This window comes from Heliangelus exortis, chromosome 9 (assembly GCF_036169615.1).
Source record: "Heliangelus exortis chromosome 9, bHelExo1.hap1, whole genome shotgun sequence".
NCBI lineage: Eukaryota > Metazoa > Chordata > Aves > Apodiformes > Trochilidae > Heliangelus > Heliangelus exortis.
Window position 1 is genome coordinate 6,384,000 of NC_092430.1, and position 11,058 is coordinate 6,395,057.

The window sequence follows — 11,058 nt, forward strand, 5'->3', positions numbered from 1 at the left end:
GCAAACATGCAGTAGATGTGGAAGACTTTATTCCTGTTTTATGGGGTGAAAGACTGGTTTTCCAGGTAAAAGGTGAAATTCCTATTGAAATCAAGAGGAACTAAGTCACAATTTTTTAAAGCCTGCCTTATTTCCCAGGCATATGTAACTTGCTAAATGGGAATGGTATTGTTAAATTAAGAAATAACAACTGTAATTTTAGCTATTTCTTTTTGAAGATAAAAAAAGAGAAAACACAACACAAAAACCATTCCAACTATACTGAAGTAGAATGCACTAGAGTAATGTTTCTCTGAGTTATATATAGGAATTGATTTAGAAGTAAATCAAACAACTGGACTGAAATAAAAGCCAGAAATTCAAATTAAGGAAAAGCAGACTGCACAAAAACAGCTACTGCTGATCCATCCAGACACTCTGGGGTCCTCAGACAACACTAATCATTGTGGTAGTCTGAAGACATTCTCTATAAATCCTATAGTCCTTAAAATAAAATATGAATATCCTCTTTTCCCTAGCAAAGATTTTCTGTTCAAACTCATTTAGCTAACAAGAGGCTTCTAAAGATCATTGTCCTGCTTTTCTAACAGAAGAGGAGGCCATAAGTAAACTGGAGAGTCATCAGTCCACTGGGTTCCATAGGAAATTCCTTATTACTTTAAAGAACCTGCTGTAGCTCTTCAACTCATTTCCCACAGAAGAGCTGCAGATACAGATTGATTCCAAATAGTTCCCATAAAAGAACAGACCAGTGAACTGGTTTGACATAAATTTCAGTCTTTATAGTTTCTCTATCTCTGCAATTAATGAGATCTGGCTGAATCCCCAGTTTCTTCTTGGTTGTGATTTATAAAGCACAAGTCTACATTCAGACTTCTCAAAAATTATTTCTTACATTTTAGTGTTATTATCTCACTTCTTACAGTGCATCTCTCTATGTTTCTTCTTGGAACTGGTCATCTTTAATCAGTTACAAAATGTCTTTAATTATTCACAGGAATATGCTGAACTGTACTGAAAAGAATTTAAATTCTAGAACATGACAAATTGACATGCATGTTGGCTATTTTTCTCTTTGGATAAATGGTTATTAGCTGTTGTTTAACTTTTTATATTGAATGAAATCAGTACATTAAAACAATCTAAGCGATAACATTCAAATATAAATATAGACTGGAGATACCAGCATTAGATAGAAAAAAGTATTGCTCATTTACTGTAAAAAATTTCAGAGATTTGTAGAAGCCAAGGGAAATCACAGCAATTCATTTCAATTTAGTGATTAGCCTACATCAGAAAAAACCAAAGAAGTTTGAAACATGCCTAAATATAACATGTCAGCAGTTTCAACAGCTATTTTAAGGGCTGCTCTAAATAAGTTCTAGTGAGCAAATAATCCTAAACAAGCTGTGATAATTTAAGTAGATTGCAAATGTTTCAAAATAATGAAAATGATATTTTCATAGATAAGAATTTTATTATAGAGTTAGGATGAAGACTCTTTAGCTTTGGCAGAAGAAAGAGATCTTCAATATTCATGACCAAACACAGTTTGTATTCCCATTTTGATTGTGGGTTGTTTTCAATACAATCTCTCTGTATTTAATGTATAAGGCCCAAATTCTAAAGTGATTACTTAGAAAATGTGTGTCCTTACTGTGCAAAAATGGAACCAGAAGCGTTGCAAGAAAAAATAGAAGTTTAGCATTAATAAAAATCCAGACAGTATGTAACTGCCAGGGACAACACGCTACAGTTACAAAATGTGGGGTTAAAGACACTTATTTTTTATTAAGATTTTAACATTGTACTGCAGTTTGGCAGTAAAATAGAAGGACCTTTTTTAAATAAGTAACATAGTTTCACTCAAAGATGAGATCTGGGAGCTAAGCCATGTTCAAGAAGCACAAAGGATATTTCAGTTTGTTCAAAAACACCCTCAAACCTTTCTGGGTCAAAACTTCACCTTAGTCAGTGAACATTCCCATTGAAGTAATCTTTTAAAGCTTCCTCTTCTCAGCTGTCCAGCTCTGGTGTATTCTATGTAGTCTATGAGAAAAATATACCTCAGATATCTGTCTGTGGTGTGTTGTATGAAAAATTGCTTTAAGGAATAAAAATGGAAGCGAATATACTGAACCTCCCAGGATCCTTTAGCAAAGTCACAGTGTCTGTCACCACTGAAAAGGAATTAGAATTTGCTCAAAAGCAGCAGCCAGCCTTTAATGCTCTGCTTCTCCAGAAATAAGTCATAGAAAAAAACCTGACTATTTACCTAGATTCTTTTATTTGAAATGTTACACCATCATAATTTACCTTTTGTTTGCATTTTTCAGGTGTCAATCTGGAAAAACCATCTGTTTGCAAAGTTCATACAGGAGCACTCCTGCCTCTCACCCACTTAATGAGGAGGACTGTGGACAGTGGCCCATAGACTGTACCTGCTGTGAGGTATGTGTTCCAATCTCTGCAGTCTCCTTAGACAGTAAATGCTTCAAGATTCAGATAATTTTAAAAAAATACTTGCATTTGCACAGGTTGTTCAGGTTGCAGCATAACGAGTACCACTCCCTTTAGAATCATTAACTGCTATCACAATACATTATGTTTTCTTTACAAAGGTGTGTAATCAAGGATTAATAATACGGTCATTAAAGTTCCTCCTACTAGATGAGACATATTTTCTATTATTCTGTGTGATTACTGAACCTTGGCCTGCCTTTCTGTCAGTGAGCCTTGGCTCTCTGAAGTTAAAATGGACTGGCAAACAGAATGTACCTGCTGCTCTCAGACAAGCTGCTAATGTAACTTAATTTTCCAGAAATAGCATCTGCATCATCTAAGTTCAGCTATTTCTGTCTGATTGTTCATATATAGCTTCTCTGAAGTCAAATCCACTCCAGCTCAATATGATTTTGAAAGCTGACATTTATGCAGTAGTTTTGGCTCTGACCCAGAGGTGGAACTGGACAGCTGGAAGGAGAACTGATATTGCAATATATTCACATATAGCTCCTCTTAAAACTTAAATATTTTCTGTATCAAATGCACACAGAAGCGAAAAATAACCACAGTAAAGTCTTTCAGAGATCTGAATGAAAAATACTGATTTTTTAATTAGCCTTCTCAGTCATTCAGGCATGAAAATTCTTCCCCTCCCACTGCAATTTTTAAAGGAATGTGAATTGCAATCTTGTATGCAACATTATGGATCCAACCCTCATGAAATTAGAGCATTTAAATAAATTTGCTGAATATTCTGAAAATCCAGCAAACATCTGGACATGAGTGTAGTGGTACCTACAGGAAGGAGATTAGGCCACAGTCCTCGTATTACATTTTGCCAGTAAGATCAATTTCATACCTGAAGTGATAAGTCTAGAAAAGTCTTGGAGGGTTTACCCAGTTCATCTCTAGCCTAAAGTCAGGATCAGCCCTATGAATATAATTTCTGACACAACTGTTCACCTGTTCTTAAAGTGATGGTTGTCTTACAACCTTTTTTCTGTAGTTAAATATCTATTAGCCTTTCAGATGAAAAATTTTCCCAGGCTATCCTACATCTTGTATATTAAATGGTCACTTTTGCAAACATCTATTTTCTTCTCTGAAGCAAACTGCTCTGTATGTATATGAACTGTTGTGACTGTGCCTTCTTTTAGAATTCTGTCACACTTGTAGCTGTTCATATTTTTTACTTTGAAATCTCTTTACTTGTTTCACATTTTCTTTTAACACTCCCATGAGGTATCTCATGCTCCCTGTCAAAAAATCAGAATCAGCCGAGAGCTTTCATCATAGCACCTTTGCAACCATCCATTTTATCTCTGTTCATGTTTCACATTGATATTTAAAAAAAAAATGCAATGCAAAAGTAACAAAAAATAAAATTCTCCATTACTTTCTTGCTCAAAAAATTCAAGGCAGATTATTTATTATTTGCTGTGAAGAACATTTCTGTTATGTCTTAATCTCTTTTTTTCCAGCCCTCATATTTTTCATACCTGCAGAAGTATAGAACAGTCCTAAATGCCCAGATGAAACCAGTGAACAAAACAGGTTTTGAGAAACAAAATGGGAGACATCCATAGACACAGATCTCCTTGTAGTCTCATCAGGAAATGGGACAAATTCAGGTACTTTCTGAGTGGTGCTGTAAAAAATACTCCCCTGAAGACTTCCCTAAAGTCAGGGAAGAAAGGGTGTGTAAATCTGCCCACTCATCATTATCTTGGCTATTAGTTCTCTCCCTGTGTTTAAGAAATATAATCCAATTTCAGCTCGTGTATTCTAATATGTAGCCAAAAATGAAATTATTCAGCTTCAGGAATATGAACCATGAGGTTGAATCCTGGCCCAGACTAAAAGTCATGTGGAAATACATCATTAATTTACACTAGTATTTAGTTGATAAATTGAATTCCTAGTAGGTATAGAAACAGTTATTTATTTGTTCATATGTTGAGAATAATCCTATCTTTTTTATTTTAATGCATTCTCACAAAAGACAATCTGCATTGTCCTTAATTTAGAAGGAAAGGGTTGGCCTTTTTATTGTGTTTTGTTTGTTTCTTTGTTTTTTAATTTCAGTTTTTTATCTACAAGGCATATATTTTTTTAAGTATAGTGGAACAAATACTATTCCACAATTGAAGAAAATCAGGACATATTTAAAAATGGAAAGGTATGGCTTGGTAACATATTATCTAGAGGTTTAGAAAATTGATTCAAATTAAATGAAATGACAGAAAGCAAAACTGTCAACATATCTGTACTCTGGTGCTTCTCTGAGTCATGAAGCTCTCAAGCTATAAAGAAAAGTTACAAATGAGGCACAAAGAAAAGAAAAAAGCCCAAACAATTCTTTAGAGACAAAAATTCAAATTTTACTTCTTTATACAATATGATTCATCGCAGGCAAATTACTGCCCCTTGTAATAAATCCTGATTATCTGTATTGGGACCAATTGAAGGGAAGTAGCACAGGGAGAAAGCTGTGCTTGAGATTACACCCACTCCTTCTGCATTTAATGGAGAAATATATGAAAACAGTTCCACACTAATAATGTATAAACTATTACACTGAAAGCAATAATAACTAATCCAAGATAAGATCCCAGACACGTGAAGGAATCTGATGGTGAGTACCTGGTAAGTACCTCTATCTACAGCTAATGCCCATTTATCAGGGAGCCTAACACAAAGTGACAGGGTTCCTAGGAGCACTTGCTTTTGTTCTATCATTTTTCTATCTTGACCTTCAGCAGATTAACACTGGCTCACTCTGAAAAACTGAAGGTAAGTAAAGAGGGCTTGTGTGTGTTCACTAGAGAAAAATAATACGTTGGACATGTATTAAGAGCAATAGATTTTCCTCAAGTGTATATTACATAGCATTTTATGACTTCTTGCAGTGCTTCAACATTCACAGATATTAATCCTTTTGTTTTGGACTGTATAATCACAAAAAATAGGTATTTCACCTGAGATGAACCAGGTTTGTGTTAATTCCCTGTCAGCAGTGGGCAAGTTAGAAAGAAATCATTAGAAGATTTCACCCGTGTTCAAAACCAGACTCCTCTTAGAAGAGAGAAAAGCAAAGTGGAAATTACTTTTTTTGAACTGTGATGTTCATTCTGGTTTCAGTTGCAAGTTTTTTGTACTTGTAGAAGTAAACACAGTCTTTTGTTCCCATATTACACACCTATTCTGTAACTTCCAGCTGTAAATTTGCCTTGTGTTTATGTGCCAGGTTTTTATAAATGTGTATGTATATCATGTAAAAAAACAGTCATCATAGGAATGGCATTAAACCATTTTTTTTTTTTCTGATAAACAGTGGCACTCATGGGAAACAGCACCCAGGCAGCCCTTGACTGGTACAGAAAAGCTGGAAAACACCTCAATCTTTTCTGCTGGGACAAGGATGAAATATGCAAGGGGGAGAGGCATGAAGAAGGTGAGTTTAAAAGTTTAAAATACACAAAATTTCCTTCTATGGAGCTCTAAATTCTTTTCTAAAAAGTGTTTCTTTAACGAGCACTTGCATCTTTTAAGCCTCCTCTCACTGATGTCTTGCAATGCATTTTATCAGATATTGGTGATGTTTTTATGGAATAAGGCATTTAAAGAAACTCAAAAGAGATTATCTTTTATAGCAGTAGCTTTGTCAGGTACTTTATTTCCCTAATCTTTATGAGGTAGTTACTTGCTAAATGAGTTACCATACCCCTGGGTCCCTCAGGTTACTCTGCATGGTTTAGGCACTATGTACCAGCTTAAAAATCTAATATAAATTGCATAAATTGAAATATAAAATATCTTATGTGTAACAAGCCATAAGTATAATGACAACTTTTCTCCTACAAGGACAAGGAGACAGTGTGAGGTGTTCAGAGAGACTATGTGACAGTATTTCATTTTTTAAGTTCTGATATTCTGGTCTAGAAGAATCCTCTGCCTTCTCTCTACATTTTATATCAGTTGCTCTCTTTAGTGGTGTTCTTCAGGTGGAAAAAACACCATTATAGAGGAAAGCAAGGAAAAATCGAGAGGACCTTGTTTCCCAATCTGTTATAAGACAGATAAACTGGCTTCGGACCACTAGAGTTCATGATATGCCTGGGTGATATGGAATAACCTTTAGTTTGTCAGCTCTGTTATGCTTTAAGTGGCTTTTCTCCTATAACCAACTCATGTGGTTACAAGGAGAACCCAAACTGAAAAATGTGGTCTTGGATCTGAAGTTTTCCTTGGGGTCTGTCTCTAATTTTCTTAGCAATATATTTAACAAGCAAATGCCCTCATAATACCACTCAGATGTTAGAAATTTTCTTTGGCCTTCAGGGGAAGGCAGAGCCCTGAATTTAAAAGAAGTGACTACCTGCCAGCATGCTGCACATGACAGATCTTGCCTGAAAAGTTACAGAAAAAGATCATTTGAATTCCAAAATTCATGATTGAATAAAATGAAGAATGAATTTCCACTTCTTGTGGTAGGGTGGCATCCAAAATCTAGTCCCAGTAACAGGAAAGGTCCCTCTTTCTGCCAGGTGCCTCCCTATGCATTTTATCAGATAACATTTATGCTCATAATTTTAAGAGCATATGGTCTGGTAAGGGAAAGACTAAACATTTTTAAGATATATCTTTTATCTGCAAAACTTTTGAGCATATTTATAGCTTCTGTGAAAGTGTGTTCATGTCTTCACTTGTCAACAAAACATGTCAGGAAGAGCTGCTGACAGGAGAGAGCAGTTATGGTTTCTTTTAAGTTGTATTTTAAGGTGCCTGGGAGTATGGTTATCACCTGAGAACTACGTTTGGTGTAGCATCACAAATTGATGAACCTTCTTGGTTTTCAGCACAGATAAGATCGAGAGAAAGCCACCCATGTCTAGTCCTTTTTGGTAGATATGAGCACAGTTGTCAGATTTGACTGTCATTTATATTGCTGTGCAGAATTACCTCATGTCTCACACATTCTTAAGAAACTCAGGATATATCCTAGGGATGTATCAATGGATTCTTTCCAACTGAAATGTAATATTTTGGGGTTGAACAGAGACAGTCAACCCACAAGGAGCTCAAAAGGTACATTCATCTATGTTACTGTTTCAATGAGAAAACCAGTGAGAAATATCAAAACTCTCACTGACAGCCAACAAGTGTTTATAATAAATGCTTCTAGTGAAGCCAGGATGGTAAAAGAGCCAAATCTTCTGAAAAGATAAATATCATTATTTGAGTATTGATAACTAAATTATGAATGTTCACACATTCACTTATTTCACAATAAACTGACTATCAATCTAGACTTGAAAGGGAAACACATACTCTTTGGGAAGCTTAAGTCATTTACCTGCTTAAGAGAGGAGATGGGAATTTCAAAATCCAGATCAGACACTAGAGAGGGATCAAATGTTGGGTCAATGTGTTGACTGACGGAAAATGCAGACAAGGGTAACTTTTAAAAGGAGCACATAATGGCAAATACTTTCTGAAGTTATAGAGGACAGACCTGGAACAGCAAAATTTCCTTTGTCCTATAAGATTTGGAGAAAAGTGTAAGTGAAAACTTCTTGATATAACTTGCTGGAAGGCATCTTAAAGCTCTAATTCCAGGTCAACATTGAAATGCTCATAACACAATCCTGGATGCCTGAGGACAAGGACCACACAGGATTTTGTAAACCAGAATACAAAGTGAAGTAGTGTATGCTTTTTAATTGGATGCTATTAAGAAAGCAGACCTCAAAAAGAAATGTCCCCTGTGAACTGTGTTTTATCACAAGCAGATAAATGAGATATTTTTAAAAATTAGTGCAGAGCCTGTACTCTGGTATATAAAAATGATCATGTATGTTCTGAACTTGAAAATTTTGAAGTATCCACAACTGATTTACATCAGTACAGCCACAATTCCTCCTAAGGCTTTTACTTAATGAATAAGAATGCTTTGCTGCTCCAAACCTGGGTACTCTGAGCTAAACCCAGCACTTTGTTATTGAGAATAAATTTTTTCCAGAACGTACTGTGGATTTGCTTTCTGATAAAGACACAGAGAAAGCTGCTGATTTCTTAATGCATGCTTACCATTTCTAACAAATATTAAAAAAAAAAAAAAATCTTTTAATTTAAGGCATAAAATAAATAAACATAAAACTATTGAATTAAATAAAACAAAACACTTTCAAAAAAAACCCCACAATGTATGTTTTGTCTAAAGATGGCTAGGGTATTTCTTCTCAAAAATATGAAAAAAAATACCAAAAAAAAATTACTGCCTAAATTTTGAATCTTCTTCGGGAGCACAGTTGGCCAATGGGCTGTGTAAAGTCAGTAGAAAAAAAGGGTGGTACTTCTGAAGACCTCAGCTTGCTTAAGTATCTCTTTTTAGTGATTACAAAACCACCCTGATAAAGGTATGTGCCTGATAAATCTTTTTCCATTAAGGGTTCCTTTTAGTTGTCTATCAGACATCTAAGCCACTGTAGCTGCTGCAGGGCTCCCCATCTGCCCCACTCCTGCTGCTCCAGATTCCAAGATTTCCTTTATGCCCCATGCTGTATCTGCCAGCCTCTTGCAGATGTTCTTGATGCCCTAACATACCTCAGATAACATTTGATACCTCTGTTTGGGGAAATGATTCAAAGGTTACTTATCTAAAGTTAGCTGAGGTTAATTTTTGTTTTGGAGATCATGGTTAGAAAATTTCCCCCTTAATGCAAGGCTGACACAAACAATTTGGTTTCATTTTCACACATTCTTAACCTGTAATTCTCCTCAGGCTGAATGGCTCACTCTGCTGTCATTACACACATGGACAGACTGGGTCTGGTCTGTGCCTTGGCCTCAGCCATGTGCAGTGGAGACAACATAACTACCTTCCTCTTTTTCTCATTTTATGTTGCTTTTTTTGGTAATAAGCTCTCTGGAGCAAGAATTGCTTTTTTACATGAAGTTTCCACATACTAACTAGATGAAAGCCATGGTCTTACTTAAAATAATGAGTGTAATATTGTTAAACACATTAATATAAAACTTGAAAAACAATATTTAAATAACTTGTACAAAATACAAGTTTTTTTAATTATTTTTTAAATATAACTAGCCAGATTTATTCCACATTCTCATTATCTTTCTATTAGGCTGATGAATATAAATATTTTATTTTCTTCCAAAATTATTAGCCTTCTGCCCCCCATTAGAACTAGTCAGTTGGTGATTTTGGCATGCTTACTTATACTTATCCTGGCTTAATCACAGGAAAATATTTATGGAAAAACTATGTTTAAATAATGCCTATCTTACTATTGTCTGGCTGGAAAAAAAATCATGTTCTTTCTGTTGCTAAGTATGGAACACACTTTATTTGTAGTCTGATCCATGATTTTTCTTAAGAATATAAACATAGATAAAAAGACTGATGGGTACTTAACTACTCAAGCTAAGCAAAACTGAGTCTATTTTTCACAAATAATATTCAAAATCCCTGACACAAAGAAAGGTTTTCCATTGATTTCAGCAGCGTCTGAATCATGCTCTCAAAGCAAGGAAAAGAAAACAAAAAGACAAAAAATTTGAATCAAATAACCTATGTCTTAAATTTACCTAGGCCTATACCACAGGGATGGATGGTGTCAGACACATTTTATAGTACTGAGCTTTCCCAAGGTTTCTGCATCTTTTGCTTTGCTCCAAAAAAAATCTGGACCTTTTCAGCCTGATTGTCATGAAGTTTCCTTAAGACCTGAATACCCAAGGAGCTTTAAAATGGGATCCACTCTCCCCAGTAAGCCAGGTGGTTCTACAGACATTCACTTTTTGTCCCTTTCAGTGGGATGAGGGTCAAGCCTGGTCAGACAGCTCAAATGGTTCCAGGTCCTGCAGCTTTCTGTCTTGCTGGCCAGCCAGGGCATTGGCTCAAATCTGCCCACATCCTCAGGCATAACTTTTCCTGCTGAGCTTGACACCATTTCCTGACTGTTCAGAAAAGCCTGACACTGCATTCTGGTCATGCTTGGTTTCTGAAATCTAATTGCTGCATAGCACAAGTCCCATTTACTATTGTAACACAAGCCTGGTATCTAAAGAAATGAAATGGTAATTGTTTCTAATGTGCAGCTGAGTATTTACAAGCAATGTGGTTTGTTTTCTTTATCGCTGTTAAAATGCTATTCAAGAAATCAAGTAGGCAGTAGTTTTAATTAGGAGGATATTATTCAGGACTAATAAAATACATGAATAACAATATTTTTGTCTGTCATTAGCAAAAAGTAGAAACTTTTTCATTTGATATTTGAACAGCCTTTTTCCTTTCAAATATGCTCTTAAGCTACAATTCGGTGCCACCTATTAATTTGATTAATTACCCACTATGCTCAATTTTATTTCATTTCTCCATTTTTGCACAGAATAGTCAGCCCTCTTATTCAGAAAAATGAGCTAATTTGAAGAAGTAAGAACTAATTTCAGACAAATGCTTCCACAAGATCATTTCATAGACTTGTGCATGCCCTATTTCCAATGACTTAGCAATCACATTAACTTTTTGCT

At 35.3% G+C, this 11,058-nt stretch overlaps 1 long non-coding RNA gene across 1 annotated transcript; it reads left to right on the forward strand.

Annotated features, from left to right (window-relative positions):
* Nucleotides 1-2,355: 2,355 nt before the first annotated feature.
* LOC139799483 (uncharacterized) lies at nucleotides 2,356-4,678 on the forward strand. The gene is made up of 3 exons (XR_011727291.1): nucleotides 2,356-2,451; nucleotides 3,987-4,136; nucleotides 4,591-4,678. It is a non-coding gene; the product is annotated as an uncharacterized lncRNA (long non-coding RNA).
* The last annotated feature ends 6,380 nt before the right edge of the window (nucleotides 4,679-11,058 follow it).